Source organism: Sander lucioperca, chromosome 22, assembly GCF_008315115.2.
Source record: "Sander lucioperca isolate FBNREF2018 chromosome 22, SLUC_FBN_1.2, whole genome shotgun sequence".
NCBI lineage: Eukaryota > Metazoa > Chordata > Actinopteri > Perciformes > Percidae > Sander > Sander lucioperca.
In genome coordinates, this window is record NC_050194.1 from 4,563,147 (window position 1) to 4,577,753 (window position 14,607).

The window sequence follows — 14,607 nt, forward strand, 5'->3', positions numbered from 1 at the left end:
AGGAAACAGACTCTGGGTCAGAGGAAACAGATTCTGGGTCAGAGGAAACAGAGGAAACAGACTCTGGGTCCGAGGAAACAGAGGAAACAGAATCTGGATCAGAGACTCTCGATCAGAGGAAACAGACTCTGGATCAGAGGAAACAGAGGAAACTGACTCTTGTTCAGAGGAAACAGACACTGGATCAGAGGAAACATACTCTGGGTCAGAGGAAACAGACTCTGGATCAGAAGAAACAGACTCTGGGTCAGAGGAAACGGACTCTGGATCAGAGCCTCTGGATCAGAGGAAACAGAATCTGGATCAGAGGAAACAGACTCTGGATTAGAGGAAACAGACTCTGGATCAGAGACTCTGGATCAGAGGAAACAGACTCTGGATTAGAGGAAACAGAGGAAACAGAATCTGGATCAGAAGAAACAGACTCTGGATCAGAGACTCTGGATCAGAGGAAACAGACTCTGGGTCAGAGGAAACAGATTCTGGGTCAGAGGAAACAGAGGAAAAAGACTCTGGATCAGAGGAAACAGACTCTGGGTCAGAGGAAACAGACTCTGGATCAGAGGAAACAGACTCTGGATTAGAGGAAACAGGCCCTGGGTCAGAGGAAACAGACCCTGGGTCAGAGGAAACAGAAGAGACAGACTCTGGATCAGAGACTCTGGATCAGAAGAAACAGACTCTGGATCAGAGGAAACAGACTGGATCAGAGACTCTGGATCAGAGGAAACAGACTCTGGGTCAGAGGAAACAGATTATGGGTCAGAGGAAACAGAGGAAACAGACTCTGGATCAGAGGAAACAGACTCTGGGTCAGAGGAAACAGATTCTGGGTCAGAGGAAACAGAGGAAACAGACTCTGGGTCCGAGGAAACAGAGGAAACAGAATCTGGATCAGAGACTCTCGATCAGAGGAAACAGACTCTGGATCAGAGGAAACAGAGGAAACTGACTCTTGTTCAGAGGAAACAGACACTGGATCAGAGGAAACATACTCTGGGTCAGAGGAAACAGACTCTGGATCAGAAGAAACAGACTCTGGGTCAGAGGAAACGGACTCTGGATCAGAGCCTCTGGATCAGAGGAAACAGAATCTGGATCAGAGGAAACAGACTCTGGATTAGAGGAAACAGACTCTGGATCAGAGACTCTGGATCAGAGGAAACAGACTCTGGATTAGAGGAAACAGAGGAAACAGAATCTGGATCAGAAGAAACAGACTCTGGATCAGAGACTCTGGATCAGAGGAAACAGACTCTGGGTCAGAGGAAACAGATTCTGGGTCAGAGGAAACAGAGGAAAAAGACTCTGGATCAGAGGAAACAGACTCTGGATCAGAGACTCTGGATCAGAGGAAACAGACTCTGGGTCAGAGGAAACAGATTCTGGGTCAGAGGAAACAGTGGAAACAGCCTCTGGATCAGAGGAAACAGACACTGGATCAGAGACTCTGGATCAGAGGAAATAGACTCTGGGTCCGAGGAAACAGAGGAAACAGACTCTGGCTCAGAGACTCTCGATCAGAGGAAACAGATTCTGGGTCAGAGGAAACAGAGGAAACAGACTCTGGATCAGAGGAAACAGACTCTGGATCAGAGACTCTCGATCAGAGGAAACAGACTCTGGATCAGAGACTCTGGATCAGAGGAAACAGACTCTGGATCAGAGACTCTCGATCAGAGGAAACAGACTCTGGATCAGAGGAAACAGAGGAAACTGACTCTTGTTCAGAGGAAACAGACTCTGGATCAGAGACTCTCGATCAGAGGAAACAGACTCTGGATCAGAGGAAACAGAGGAAACTGACTCTTGTTCAGAGGAAACAGACTCTGGATCAGAGACTCTCGATCAGAGGAAACAGACTCTGGATCAGAGACTCTGGATCAGAGGAAACAGACTCTGGGTCAGGGGAAACAGATTCTGGGTCAGAGGAAACAGTGGAAACAGACTCTGGATCAGAGGAAACAGACTCTGGGTCAGGGGAAACAGATTCTGGGTCAGAGGAAACAGTGGAAACAGACTCTGGATCAGAGGAAACAGACACTGGATCAGAGACTCTGGATCAGAGGAAATAGACTCTGGGTCCGAGGAAACAGAGGAAACAGACTCTGGCTCAGAGACTCTCGATCAGAGGAAACAGATTCTGGGTCAGAGGAAACAGAGGAAACAGACTCTGGATCAGAGGAAACAGACTCTGGATCAGAGACTCTCGATCAGAGGAAACAGACTCTGGATCAGAGACTCTGGATCAGAGGAAACAGACTCTGGATCAGAGACTCTCGATCAGAGGAAACAGACTCTGGATCAGAGGAAACAGAGGAAACTGACTCTTGTTCAGAGGAAACAGACTCTGGATCAGAGACTCTCGATCAGAGGAAACAGACTCTGGATCAGAGGAAACAGAGGAAACTGACTCTTGTTCAGAGGAAACAGACTCTGGATCAGAGACTCTCGATCAGAGGAAACAGACTCTGGATCAGAGGAAACAGAGGAAACTGACTCTTGTTCAGAGGAAACAGACTCTGGATCAGAGACTCTGTCTCAGAGGAAATAGACTCTGGGTCAGAAGAAACAGAGGAAACTGACTCTGGATCAGAGGAAACAGACTCTGGATTAGAAGAAACAGACTCTGGGTCAGAGGAAACGGACTCTGGATCAGAGGAAACAGACTCTGGGTCAGAGGAAACAGACTCTGGGTCAGAGGAAACGGACTCTGGATCAGAGGAAACAGACTCTGGATCAGAAGAAACAGACTCTGGGTCAGAGGAAACAGACTCTGGATCAGAGGAAACAGAGGAAACAGACTCTGGATCAGAGGAAACAGAGGAAACAGACTCTGGGTCAGAGGAAACAGACCCTGGGTCAGAGGAAACAGACCCTGGGTCAGAGGAAACAGAAGAAACAGACTCTGGATCAGAGGAAACAGACCCTGGGTCAGAGGAAACAGACCCTGGGTCAGAGGAAACAGACTCTGGATCAGAGGAAACAGACTCTGGATTAGAGGAAACAGGCCCTGGGTCAGAGGAAACAGACCCTGGGTCAGAGGAAACAGAAGAGACAGACTCTGGATCAGAGACTCTGGATCAGAAGAAACAGACTCTGGATCAGAGGAAACAGACTGGATCAGAGACTCTGGATCAGAGGAAACAGACTCTGGATCAGAAGAAACAGACTCTGGATCAGAGGAAACAGATTCTGGGTCAGAGGAAACAGAGGAAACAGACTCTGGATCAGAGGAAACAGAGGAAACTGACTGTTGTTCAGAGGAAACAGACTCTGGATCAGAAGAAACAGACTCTGGGTCAGTGGAAATGGACTCTGGATCAGAGGAAACAGACTCTGGGTCAGAGGAAACAGACTCTAGGTCAGGGGAAACAGACTCTGGATCAGAGACTCTGGATCAGAAGAAACAGACTCTGGATCAGAGACTCTGGATCAGAGGAAACAGACTCTGGGTCAGAGGAAACAGACTCTGGGTCAGAGGAAACAAACTCTGGATCAGAGGAAACAGACTCTGGATAAGAAGAAACAGACTCTTGGTCAGAGGAAACAGACTCTGGATCAGAGGAAACAGAGGAAACAGACTCTGGGTCAGAGGAAACAGACCCTGGGTCAGAGGAAACAGACCCTGGGTCAGAGGAAACAGAAGAAACAGACTCTGGATCAGAGGAAACAGACCCTGGGTCAGAGGAAACAGACCCTGGGTCAGAGGAAACAGACCCTGGGTCAGAGGAAACAGAAGAGACAGACTCTGGATCAGAGACTCTGGATCAGAGGAAACAGACTCTGGATCAGAAGAAACATACTCTGGATCAGAGACTCTGGATCAGAGGAAACAGACTCTGGGTCAGAGGAAACAGATTCTGGGTCAGAGGAAACAGACTCTGGATTAGAGGAAACAGAGGAAACAGACTCTGGATCAGAAGAAACAGACTCTGGATCAGAGACTCTGGATCAGAGGAAACAGACTCTGGGTCAGGGGAAACAGATTCTGGGTCAGAGGAAACAGTGGAAACAGACTCTGGATCAGAGGAAACAGACACTGGATCAGAGACTCTGGATCAGAGGAAATAGACTCTGGGTCCGAGGAAACAGAGGAAACAGACTCTGGCTCAGAGACTCTCGATCAGAGGAAACAGATTCTGGGTCAGAGGAAACAGAGGAAACAGACTCTGGATCAGAGGAAACAGACTCTGGATCAGAGACTCTCGATCAGAGGAAACAGACTCTGGATCAGAGACTCTGGATCAGAGGAAACAGACTCTGGATCAGAGACTCTCGATCAGAGGAAACAGACTCTGGATCAGAGGAAACAGAGGAAACTGACTCTTGTTCAGAGGAAACAGACTCTGGATCAGAGACTCTCGATCAGAGGAAACAGACTCTGGATCAGAGGAAACAGAGGAAACTGACTCTTGTTCAGAGGAAACAGACTCTGGATCAGAGACTCTGTCTCAGAGGAAATAGACTCTGGGTCAGAAGAAACAGACTCTGGGTCAGAGGAAACGGACTCTGGATCAGAGGAAACAGACTCTGGGTCAGAGGAAACAGACTCTGGGTCAGAGGAAACGGACTCTGGATCAGAGGAAACAGACTCTGGGTCAGAGGAAACAGACTCTGGGTCAGAGGAAACAAACTCTGGATCAGAGGAAACAGACTCTGGATCAGAAGAAACAGACTCTGGGTCAGAGGAAACAGACTCTGGATCAGAGGAAACAGAGGAAACAGACTCTGGATCAGAGGAAACAGAGGAAACAGACTCTGGGTCAGAGGAAACAGACCCTGGGTCAGAGGAAACAGACCCTGGGTCAGAGGAAACAGAAGAAACAGACTCTGGATCAGAGGAAACAGACCCTGGGTCAGAGGAAACAGACCCTGGGTCAGAGGAAACAGACTCTGGATCAGAGGAAACAGACTCTGGATTAGAGGAAACAGGCCCTGGGTCAGAGGAAACAGACCCTGGGTCAGAGGAAACAGAAGAGACAGACTCTGGATCAGAGACTCTGGATCAGAAGAAACAGACTCTGGATCAGAGGAAACAGACTGGATCAGAGACTCTGGATCAGAGGAAACAGACTCTGGATCAGAAGAAACAGACTCTGGATCAGAGGAAACAGATTCTGGGTCAGAGGAAACAGAGGAAACAGACTCTGGATCAGAGGAAACAGAGGAAACTGACTGTTGTTCAGAGGAAACAGACTCTGGATCAGAAGAAACAGACTCTGGGTCAGTGGAAATGGACTCTGGATCAGAGGAAACAGACTCTGGGTCAGAGGAAACAGACTCTAGGTCAGGGGAAACAGACTCTGGATCAGAGACTCTGGATCAGAAGAAACAGACTCTGGATCAGAGACTCTGGATCAGAGGAAACAGACTCTGGGTCAGAGGAAACAAACTCTGGATCAGAGGAAACAGACTCTGGATAAGAAGAAACAGACTCTTGGTCAGAGGAAACAGACTCTGGATCAGAGGAAACAGAGGAAACAGACTCTGGATCAGAGGAAACAGAGGAAACAGACTCTGGGTCAGAGGAAACAGACCCTGGGTCAGAGGAAACAGACCCTGGGTCAGAGGAAACAGAAGAAACAGACTCTGGATCAGAGGAAACAGACCCTGGGTCAGAGGAAACAGACCCTGGGTCAGAGGAAACAGACCCTGGGTCAGAGGAAACAGAAGAGACAGACTCTGGATCAGAGACTCTGGATCAGAGGAAACAGACTCTGGATCAGAAGAAACATACTCTGGATCAGAGACTCTGGATCAGAGGAAACAGACTCTGGGTCAGAGGAAACAGATTCTGGGTCAGAGGAAACAGAGGAAACAGACTCTGGATCAGAGGAAACAGACTCTGGATCAGAGACTCTGGATCAGAGGAAACAGACTCTGGGTCAGAGACTCTGGATCAGAGGAAATAGACTCTGGGTCCGAGGAAACAGAGGAAACAGAATCTGGATCAGAGACTCTCGATCAGAGGAAACAGACTCTGGATCAGAGGAAACAGAGGAAACTGACTCTTGTTCAGAGGAAACAGACACTGGATCAGAGACTCTGTCTCAGAGGAAATAGACTCTGGGTCAGAAGAAACAGAGGAAACTGACTCTGGATCAGAGGAAACGGACTCTGGATCAGAGGAAACAGACTCTGGGTCAGAGACTCTGGATCAGAAGAAACAGACTCTGGATCAGAGGAAACAGACTGGATCAGAGACTCTGGATCAGATGAAACAGACTCTGGATCAGAAGAAACAGACTCTGGATCAGAGACTCTGGATCAGAGGAAACAGATTCTGGGTCAGAGGAAACAGAGGAAACAGACTCTGGATCAGAGGAAACAGACTCTGGATCAGAGACTCTGGATCAGAGGAAACAGAGTCTGGGTCAGAGGAAACAGAGGAAACAGACTCTGGATCAGAGGAAACAGACTCTGGATCAGAGACTCTGGATCAGAGGAAACAGAGTCTGGGTCAGAGACTCTGGATCAGAGGAAATAGACTCTGGGTCCGAGGAAACAGAGGAAACAGAATCTGGATCAGAGACTCTCGATCAGAGGAAACAGACTCTGGATCAGAGGAAACAGAGGAAACTGACTCTTGTTCAGAGGAAACAGACACTGGATCAGAGACTCTGTCTCAGAGGAAATAGACTCTGGGTCAGAAGAAACAGAGGAAACTGACTCTGGATCAGAGGAAACAGACTCTGGGTCAGAAGAAACAGACTCTGGGTCAGAGGAAACGGACTCTGGATCAGAGGAAACAGACTCTGGGTCAGAGGAAACAGACTCTAGGTCAGAGGAAACAGACTCTGGGTCAGAGGAAACAGACTCTGGGTCAGAGGAAACAGACTCTGGATCAGAGGAAACAGAGGAAACAGACTCTGGATCAGAGGAAACAGACTCTGGATCAGAGGAAACAGAGGAAACAGACTCTGGGTCAGAGGAAACAGACCCTGGGTCAGAGGAAACAGACCCTGGGTCAGAGGAAACAGAAGAAACAGACTCTGGATCAGAGACTCTGGATCAGAAGAAACAGACTTTGGATCGGAGGAAACAGAGGAAACAGAATCTGGATCAGAGACTCTCGATCAGAGGAAACAGACTCTGGATCAGAGGAAACAGAGGAAACTGACTCTTGTTCAGAGGAAACAGACACTGGATCAGAGACTCTGTCTCAGAGGAAATAGACTCTGGGTCAGAAGAAACAGACTCTGGGTCAGAGGAAACGGACTCTGGATCAGAGGAAACAGACTCTGGGTCAGAGGAAACAGACTCTGGGTCAGAGGAAACAGACTCTGGGTCAGAGGAAACAGACTCTGGATCAGAGGAAACAGAGGAAACAGACTCTGGATCAGAGGAAACAGACTCTGGATCAGAGGAAACAGAGGAAACAGACTCTGGGTCAGAGGAAACAGACCCTGGGTCAGAGGAAACAGACCCTGGGTCAGAGGAAACAGAAGAAACAGACTCTGGATCAGAGACTGGATCAGAAGAAACAGACTCTGGATCAGAGGAAACAGACTGGATCAGAGACTCTGGATCAGAGGAAACAGACTCTGGGTCAGAGGAAACAGACTCTAGGTCAGGGGAAACAGACTCTGGATCAGAGACTCTGGATCAGAAGAAACAGACTCTGGATCAGAGACTCTGGATCAGAGGAAACAGACTCTGGGTCAGAGGAAACAGACTCTGGGTCAGAGGAAACAAACTCTGGATCAGAGGAAACAGACTCTGGATAAGAAGAAACAGACTCTTGGTCAGAGGAAACAGACTCTGGATCAGAGGAAACAGAGGAAACAGACTCTGGATCAGAGGAAACAGAGGAAACAGACTCTGGATCAGAGGAAACAGAGGAAACAGACTCTGGGTCAGAGGAAACAGACCCTGGGTCAGAGGAAACAGACCCTGGGTCAGAGGAAACAGAAGAAACAGACTCTGGATCAGAGGAAACAGACCCTGGGTCAGAGGAAACAGACCCTGGGTCAGAGGAAACAGACCCTGGGTCAGAGGAAACAGAAGAGACAGACTCTGGATCAGAGACTCTGGATCAGAGGAAACAGACTCTGGATCAGAAGAAACATACTCTGGATCAGAGACTCTGGATCAGAGGAAACAGACTCTGGGTCAGAGGAAACAGATTCTGGGTCAGAGGAAACAGAGGAAACAGACTCTGGATCAGAGGAAACAGACTCTGGGTCCGAGGAAACAGAGGAAACAGAATCTGGATCAGAGACTCTCGATCAGAGGAAACAGACTCTGGATCAGAGGAAACAGAGGAAACTGACTCTTGTTCAGAGGAAACAGACACTGGATCAGAGACTCTGTCTCAGAGGAAATAGACTCTGGGTCAGAAGAAACAGAGGAAACTGACTCTGGATCAGAGGAAACGGACTCTGGATCAGAGGAAACAGACTCTGGGTCAGAGACTCTGGATCAGAAGAAACAGACTCTGGATCAGAGGAAACAGACTGGATCAGAGACTCTGGATCAGATGAAACAGACTCTGGATCAGAAGAAACAGACTCTGGATCAGAGACTCTGGATCAGAGGAAACAGATTCTGGGTCAGAGGAAACAGAGGAAACAGACTCTGGATCAGAGGAAACAGACTCTGGATCAGAGACTCTGGATCAGAGGAAACAGACTCTGGGTCAGAGACTCTGGATCAGAGGAAATAGACTCTGGGTCCGAGGAAACAGAGGAAACAGAATCTGGATCAGAGACTCTCGATCAGAGGAAACAGACTCTGGATCAGAGGAAACAGAGGAAACTGACTCTTGTTCAGAGGAAACAGACACTGGATCAGAGACTCTGTCTCAGAGGAAATAGACTCTGGGTCAGAAGAAACAGAGGAAACTGACTCTGGATCAGAGGAAACAGACTCTGGGTCAGAAGAAACAGACTCTGGGTCAGAGGAAACGGACTCTGGATCAGAGGAAACAGACTCTGGGTCAGAGGAAACAGACTCTAGGTCAGAGGAAACAGACTCTGGGTCAGAGGAAACAGACTCTGGGTCAGAGGAAACAGACTCTGGATCAGAGGAAACAGAGGAAACAGACTCTGGATCAGAGGAAACAGACTCTGGATCAGAGGAAACAGAGGAAACAGACTCTGGGTCAGAGGAAACAGACCCTGGGTCAGAGGAAACAGACCCTGGGTCAGAGGAAACAGAAGAAACAGACTCTGGATCAGAGACTCTGGATCAGAAGAAACAGACTTTGGATCAGAGGAAACAGAGGAAACAGAATCTGGATCAGAGACTCTCGATCAGAGGAAACAGACTCTGGATCAGAGGAAACAGAGGAAACTGACTCTTGTTCAGAGGAAACAGACACTGGATCAGAGACTCTGTCTCAGAGGAAATAGACTCTGGGTCAGAAGAAACAGACTCTGGGTCAGAGGAAACGGACTCTGGATCAGAGGAAACAGACTCTGGGTCAGAGGAAACAGACTCTAGGTCAGAGGAAACAGACTCTGGGTCAGAGGAAACAGACTCTGGGTCAGAGGAAACAGACTCTGGATCAGAGGAAACAGAGGAAACAGACTCTGGATCAGAGGAAACAGACTCTGGATCAGAGGAAACAGAGGAAACAGACTCTGGGTCAGAGGAAACAGACCCTGGGTCAGAGGAAACAGAAGAAACAGACTCTGGATCAGAGACTGGATCAGAAGAAACAGACTCTGGATCAGAGGAAACAGACTGGATCAGAGACTCTGGATCAGAGGAAACAGACTCTGGATCAGAAGAAACAGACTCTGGATCAGAGGAAACAGATTCTGGGTCAGAGGAAACAGAGGAAACAGACTCTGGGTCAGAGGAAACAGATTCTGGGTCAGAGGAAACAGAGGAAACAGACTCTGGATCAGAGGAAACAGACTCTGGCTCAGAGACTCTCGATCAGAGGAAACAGATTCTGGGTCAGAGGAAACAGAGGAAACAGACTCTGGATCAGAGGAAACAGACTCTGGGTCAGAGGAAACAGAGGAAACAGACTCTGGATCAGAGACTCTCGATCAGAGGAAACAGACTCTGGATCAGAGACTCTGGATCAGAGGAAATAGACTCTGGGTCCGAGGAAACAGAGGAAACAGACTCTGGGTCCGAGGAAACAGAGGAAACAGACTCTGGATCAGAGACTCTCGATCAGAGGAAACAGACTCTGGATCAGAGGAAACAGAGGAAACTGACTCTTGTTCAGAGGAAACAGACTCTGGATCAGATTCTCTGTCTCAGAGGAAATAGACTCTGGGTCAGAAGAAACAGAGGAAACAGACTCTGGATCAGAGGAAACAGACTCTGGGTCAGAGGAAACAGACTCTAGGTCGAAGGAAACAGACTCTGGGTCAGAGGAAACAGACTCTGGGTCAGAGGAAACATACTCTGGATCAGAGGGAACAGACTCTGGATCAGAAGAAACAGACTCTGGGTCAGAGGAAAAAGACTCTAGGTCAGAGGAAACAGACTCTGGGTCAGAGGAAACAGACTCTGGGTCAGAGGAAACATACTCTGGATCAGAGGAAACAGACTCTGGATCAGAAGAAACAGACTCTGGATCAGAGGAAACAGAGGAAACAGACTGGGTCAGAGGAAACAGACTCTGGGTCAGAGGAAACAGACTCTGGATCAGAAGAAACAGAAGAAACAGACTCTGGGTCAGAGGAAACAGCCTCTGGATCAGAGGAAACAGACTCTGGATCACAAGAAACAGAGGAAACAGACTCTGGATCAGAGGAAACAGACTCTGGATCAGAGGAAACAGAGGAAACAGACTCTGGGTCAGAGGAAACAGACTCTGGATCAGAGGAAACAGATAGTGTGTCTCAAATTGCGCACTTCTCTTAGTGCACTAAGGGAAGTGCACTTCGTACCCTACGTACTTACTTGCATAGTGCGTAAAATTTGACGGGGGAGTGTTGTCTCAAATCGCGCACTGCCTTACGTACTTACCGGGAGTGACGATCAAAACATCTCAGTCCTCCTCCTTCTTCTCTTTGAAATTGTGAATTGTACCCAAGGCAGAGCATTCCCGCCACCTATTGTCGCCCGCGAAAATTACATTTCTGCTTAGTTCATCAAAATGAATGTGATTGTTTTTATTGTTGCTTGTATTTGCCCTCTGTTTAACGCGAGAATGAGAGGATTGCGACGACGCCGTCGTGTCATCCAACTCATAGTAGCGGAAAACATAGCGGTATGTTGATATTCATACTTTTTCTCTTAATTTTTAAAAAAAATACCCAAAAATGACCATTATAAGTTATTTTAGCAAAAGTGGAGGAATAAAATTGTGTCCAACTGACATATAGCTAACGTTAACATAGATAGTCATATTATGTTTATATAAGAGTGTTTAATTTTAATGATTAATCTATTAGCTAACTAATTACAGTGACAATACAAGAGTGAAAGCACAGGCAACCCAATACACATTTAAATAGATTCTATTAATTTTTCATTTCGTGTATGCTTGCTCCAGTCATGCAAAGTGCAACGCTAAAGATAACACATAACATTAAATACATTCAATACAATTTTATTTTAAAAGATGGTCCTGTGTTAATTGTTCCACAGGCTCCCAACCCCAGGCAGTACTGCTAGCTCAACAACACGGTGCCGTTGCTGGCACTGTATTTTGATGGGGAAAGCGACATGAGGGTGCACTTCAGATTCTGCAGGGCATCCTTCAACGGTCTGATGGTCATCCTTGGCACGGCGTGTGACCATGGCTGGGGACCTGTCATCGAGGCCCTTGTCTTCCTCTTTTGGCTAGCCAGTGGTACCTCTTACCGCGTTGTAGCCAGAGCCTTTGGTATGCCCAGGGCCACTGTGCACTGTGCTGTCCACAAGACCAGCAGGAAAGTCCTCTCCCTTCTCCCCCAGGTCATTCGGCTTCCATCACAGGAGGACTTGCCTCATGTTGGTGCAGGTTTTGCACGTTTGGCCGGGTCAGCAGCCTTCAACAGGGTTGTTGGCAGCATTGATGGATGCCACGTCCCTGTGACGCCCCCCTTTTTTTCTGCTCAATTTCAGTTTCAAGTTTATTGACGTGTTCATTGGCTTCCCTGGGTCGGCTCATGATGCGAGGGTTTTTAAACACAGCCCCCTGTACTACCAGCAGAGGTACCCTCCTCCCGGTTTCTGCATCATTGGGGATGGTGGCTACCCCTGCCTCAGGCAACCCATCGCCCTCATGACTCCCTACAGGCAGCCTCTACATAATCAACTCCAGGTCCGCTTCAACGGTCACCTGTAAAGAGCGAGGTGTGTTGTGGAGAGGGCCTTTGGTATCCTGAAGACCAGATGGAGGTCCATATTTTTGAAGGCGCTGGCGGTGGATGTCCTCTATGTCCCGGAGGTCATTGCCTGCTGCACAGTGTTGTACAACATCTGCCTGAGCAATGGGGATCTGTTGGAGCCTGAAGATGATGTGGAGGGAGAAGCAGGAGACCATCCACAACCATCCCCACAAGGCGCTATCTGTGGAGCAGAGGACAGGCACAGGATGGCAATCACGTGTGTTGTACCGGACCATGACTATGCAATTTAAATATTAGAAATGTATTGTTGTTCTGCTGTTCTTTGGTGGAATGTTCTGCTGTTCTTGTTCTTTGGTGAAATCTTATGCTGTTCTTGTTAATCAGTTCAATAATCAGTTCAATAATCAGTTCAAAAAACATTTAAGCAATCCCAGAAATGCTTGTTACTACCTTAGCTCTGGGGAGCTTATTCCCCAGAGTTCTTATGTTTTTTTTTCAGCCCAGCATATTTAGGGTGCCACCTAAATCATGATTGCAGCTGACGCCGTGGTCCTGATGTGTCCTGCTACACCCTGCCATGCTCTGATACATCCTGCAACGCCATGCAGTGCCTTGAACTACTACATCTACTATTTCTAGTCACTGTTCCATTATCTTTATTGTGACTATTATTGCCACTTCTATGGTGGCAATAATAGTCACAATAAAGATGATATATAAAGATGATATATATATATATATATATATATATATATATATATATATATATATATTTATATATTTATATATAGGACAATATTACAGAGGGTAACCATCACACTTTCAGAGTACAGTAATAATAGACAGATCATATAGTTATGATTTATTTATTAACAAGTTTTTCCAACAATGACAGGAAGCGCTCCTCCCTCATGGCTACCTCCCTGTCTCTCCTCTCCACCCTCTCCCTCATCTCATTGTCTCTCCTCTCATCCCTCTCCCTCATCTCTGCAAAATGCCGTTCCTCTCTATCCACTGCCTCACGGTGCCGCCTCTCCTCTCTTTCATCTCTTGCTTCCTCTCTCTCTTGCCTACTCCTCCATCTTCTTCATCTCCTGCTCATACAACTGCTCCTTGTCGGTAAATTCTTTCAGGGCCTCCGCGACATCCACTCGCCTCTGTTTTGGAGTGGATGCCGTGGAAGCCCTGGCTAGGTCCCTTTCTAGGGTCACCACCGAGGGGGGTTCCACAATTGCCACGTCCTGGAATGATGAGGCAATGAGGACAGGCGGCGTTACTGACGGCCTACCACTTCCAGGACGCAGCGGTTGCCTCACCCCCCTCAGTGCTGACCCCAGTTCTAGGGCACTTCAGATCCTACGGAGGAAGGACAGCAGACAACAGAAATCAACTAAAATTAAATGTTCACATCCTTAGGGCTGATTAACTCAATGATTCTGACAGGTAACCAACCTTGTATTTCTGCTTCAGGTTTTCCCATTTCTTTTTTAAAAAAAAGGGGGGTAACCCTACCCTGCAGCCCTCGACTTTTAATTTTCGCCCTAATGAAAATACAATTTGTATGAGGCTAGCAATGTAAAATATAGGTCCACAGTACAATATATAACGATAGGAAGATATGATTTATTTACTCATATTCATTCAGGGCAGCATTTCGCTTGCCCGTAAAGCTGGAGGCATTCACCGTCCTCCACAGAATGAGGGACCTTGTGTCCTCGTCTGTCCCTAATAATTATATAAGTCAGATCAGGACAGAAACAGCACTGTTAATACGTTATAACATTACATGCATTAACGTACTGTAACTTTACTGCTAACGCTCGCAGCTTACAAGATCACACATCTAACGCTAAAATCTTCTACAGTGAGGATGATAGTTTAACACAGTAAACAACAGTATACCACAACACATGTAACGTTAGCTAGCTAGGTTATAACTTATTTGCCAGTGGTTAAACCAAAGAGTATAGAAGTAACTTAATATACTCTTTTAACTGTGCCGCTGCTAGCTAGCTAAGGTTAGCTAAAGCTAGCTTGATAGCACGTCAAATTACGGTACAAATAAACGTTATAATTTGCGGTACAAAAATCATCACCGACTGCAAAATAACCCAAATATACATAAACAGGTGGCTTATATGTTATACAAGTATAGCAAAAAGACTAATGTTCAACTTACATTTCTAATGCTCCGGGGGTCTCGCCATCGCGTCCTCGGCCGCCATTATCAAAATTTTTTCAACTTTTGTTAGCTCTGCCCCTTCCGCTACGTAGCCAAGATGGCGACCGTTGAGTGTGGAAAGTGTCCATCGATCCACACACTTTTTCACCGTTTTAAGTGCACCATCCGGGTACTCGT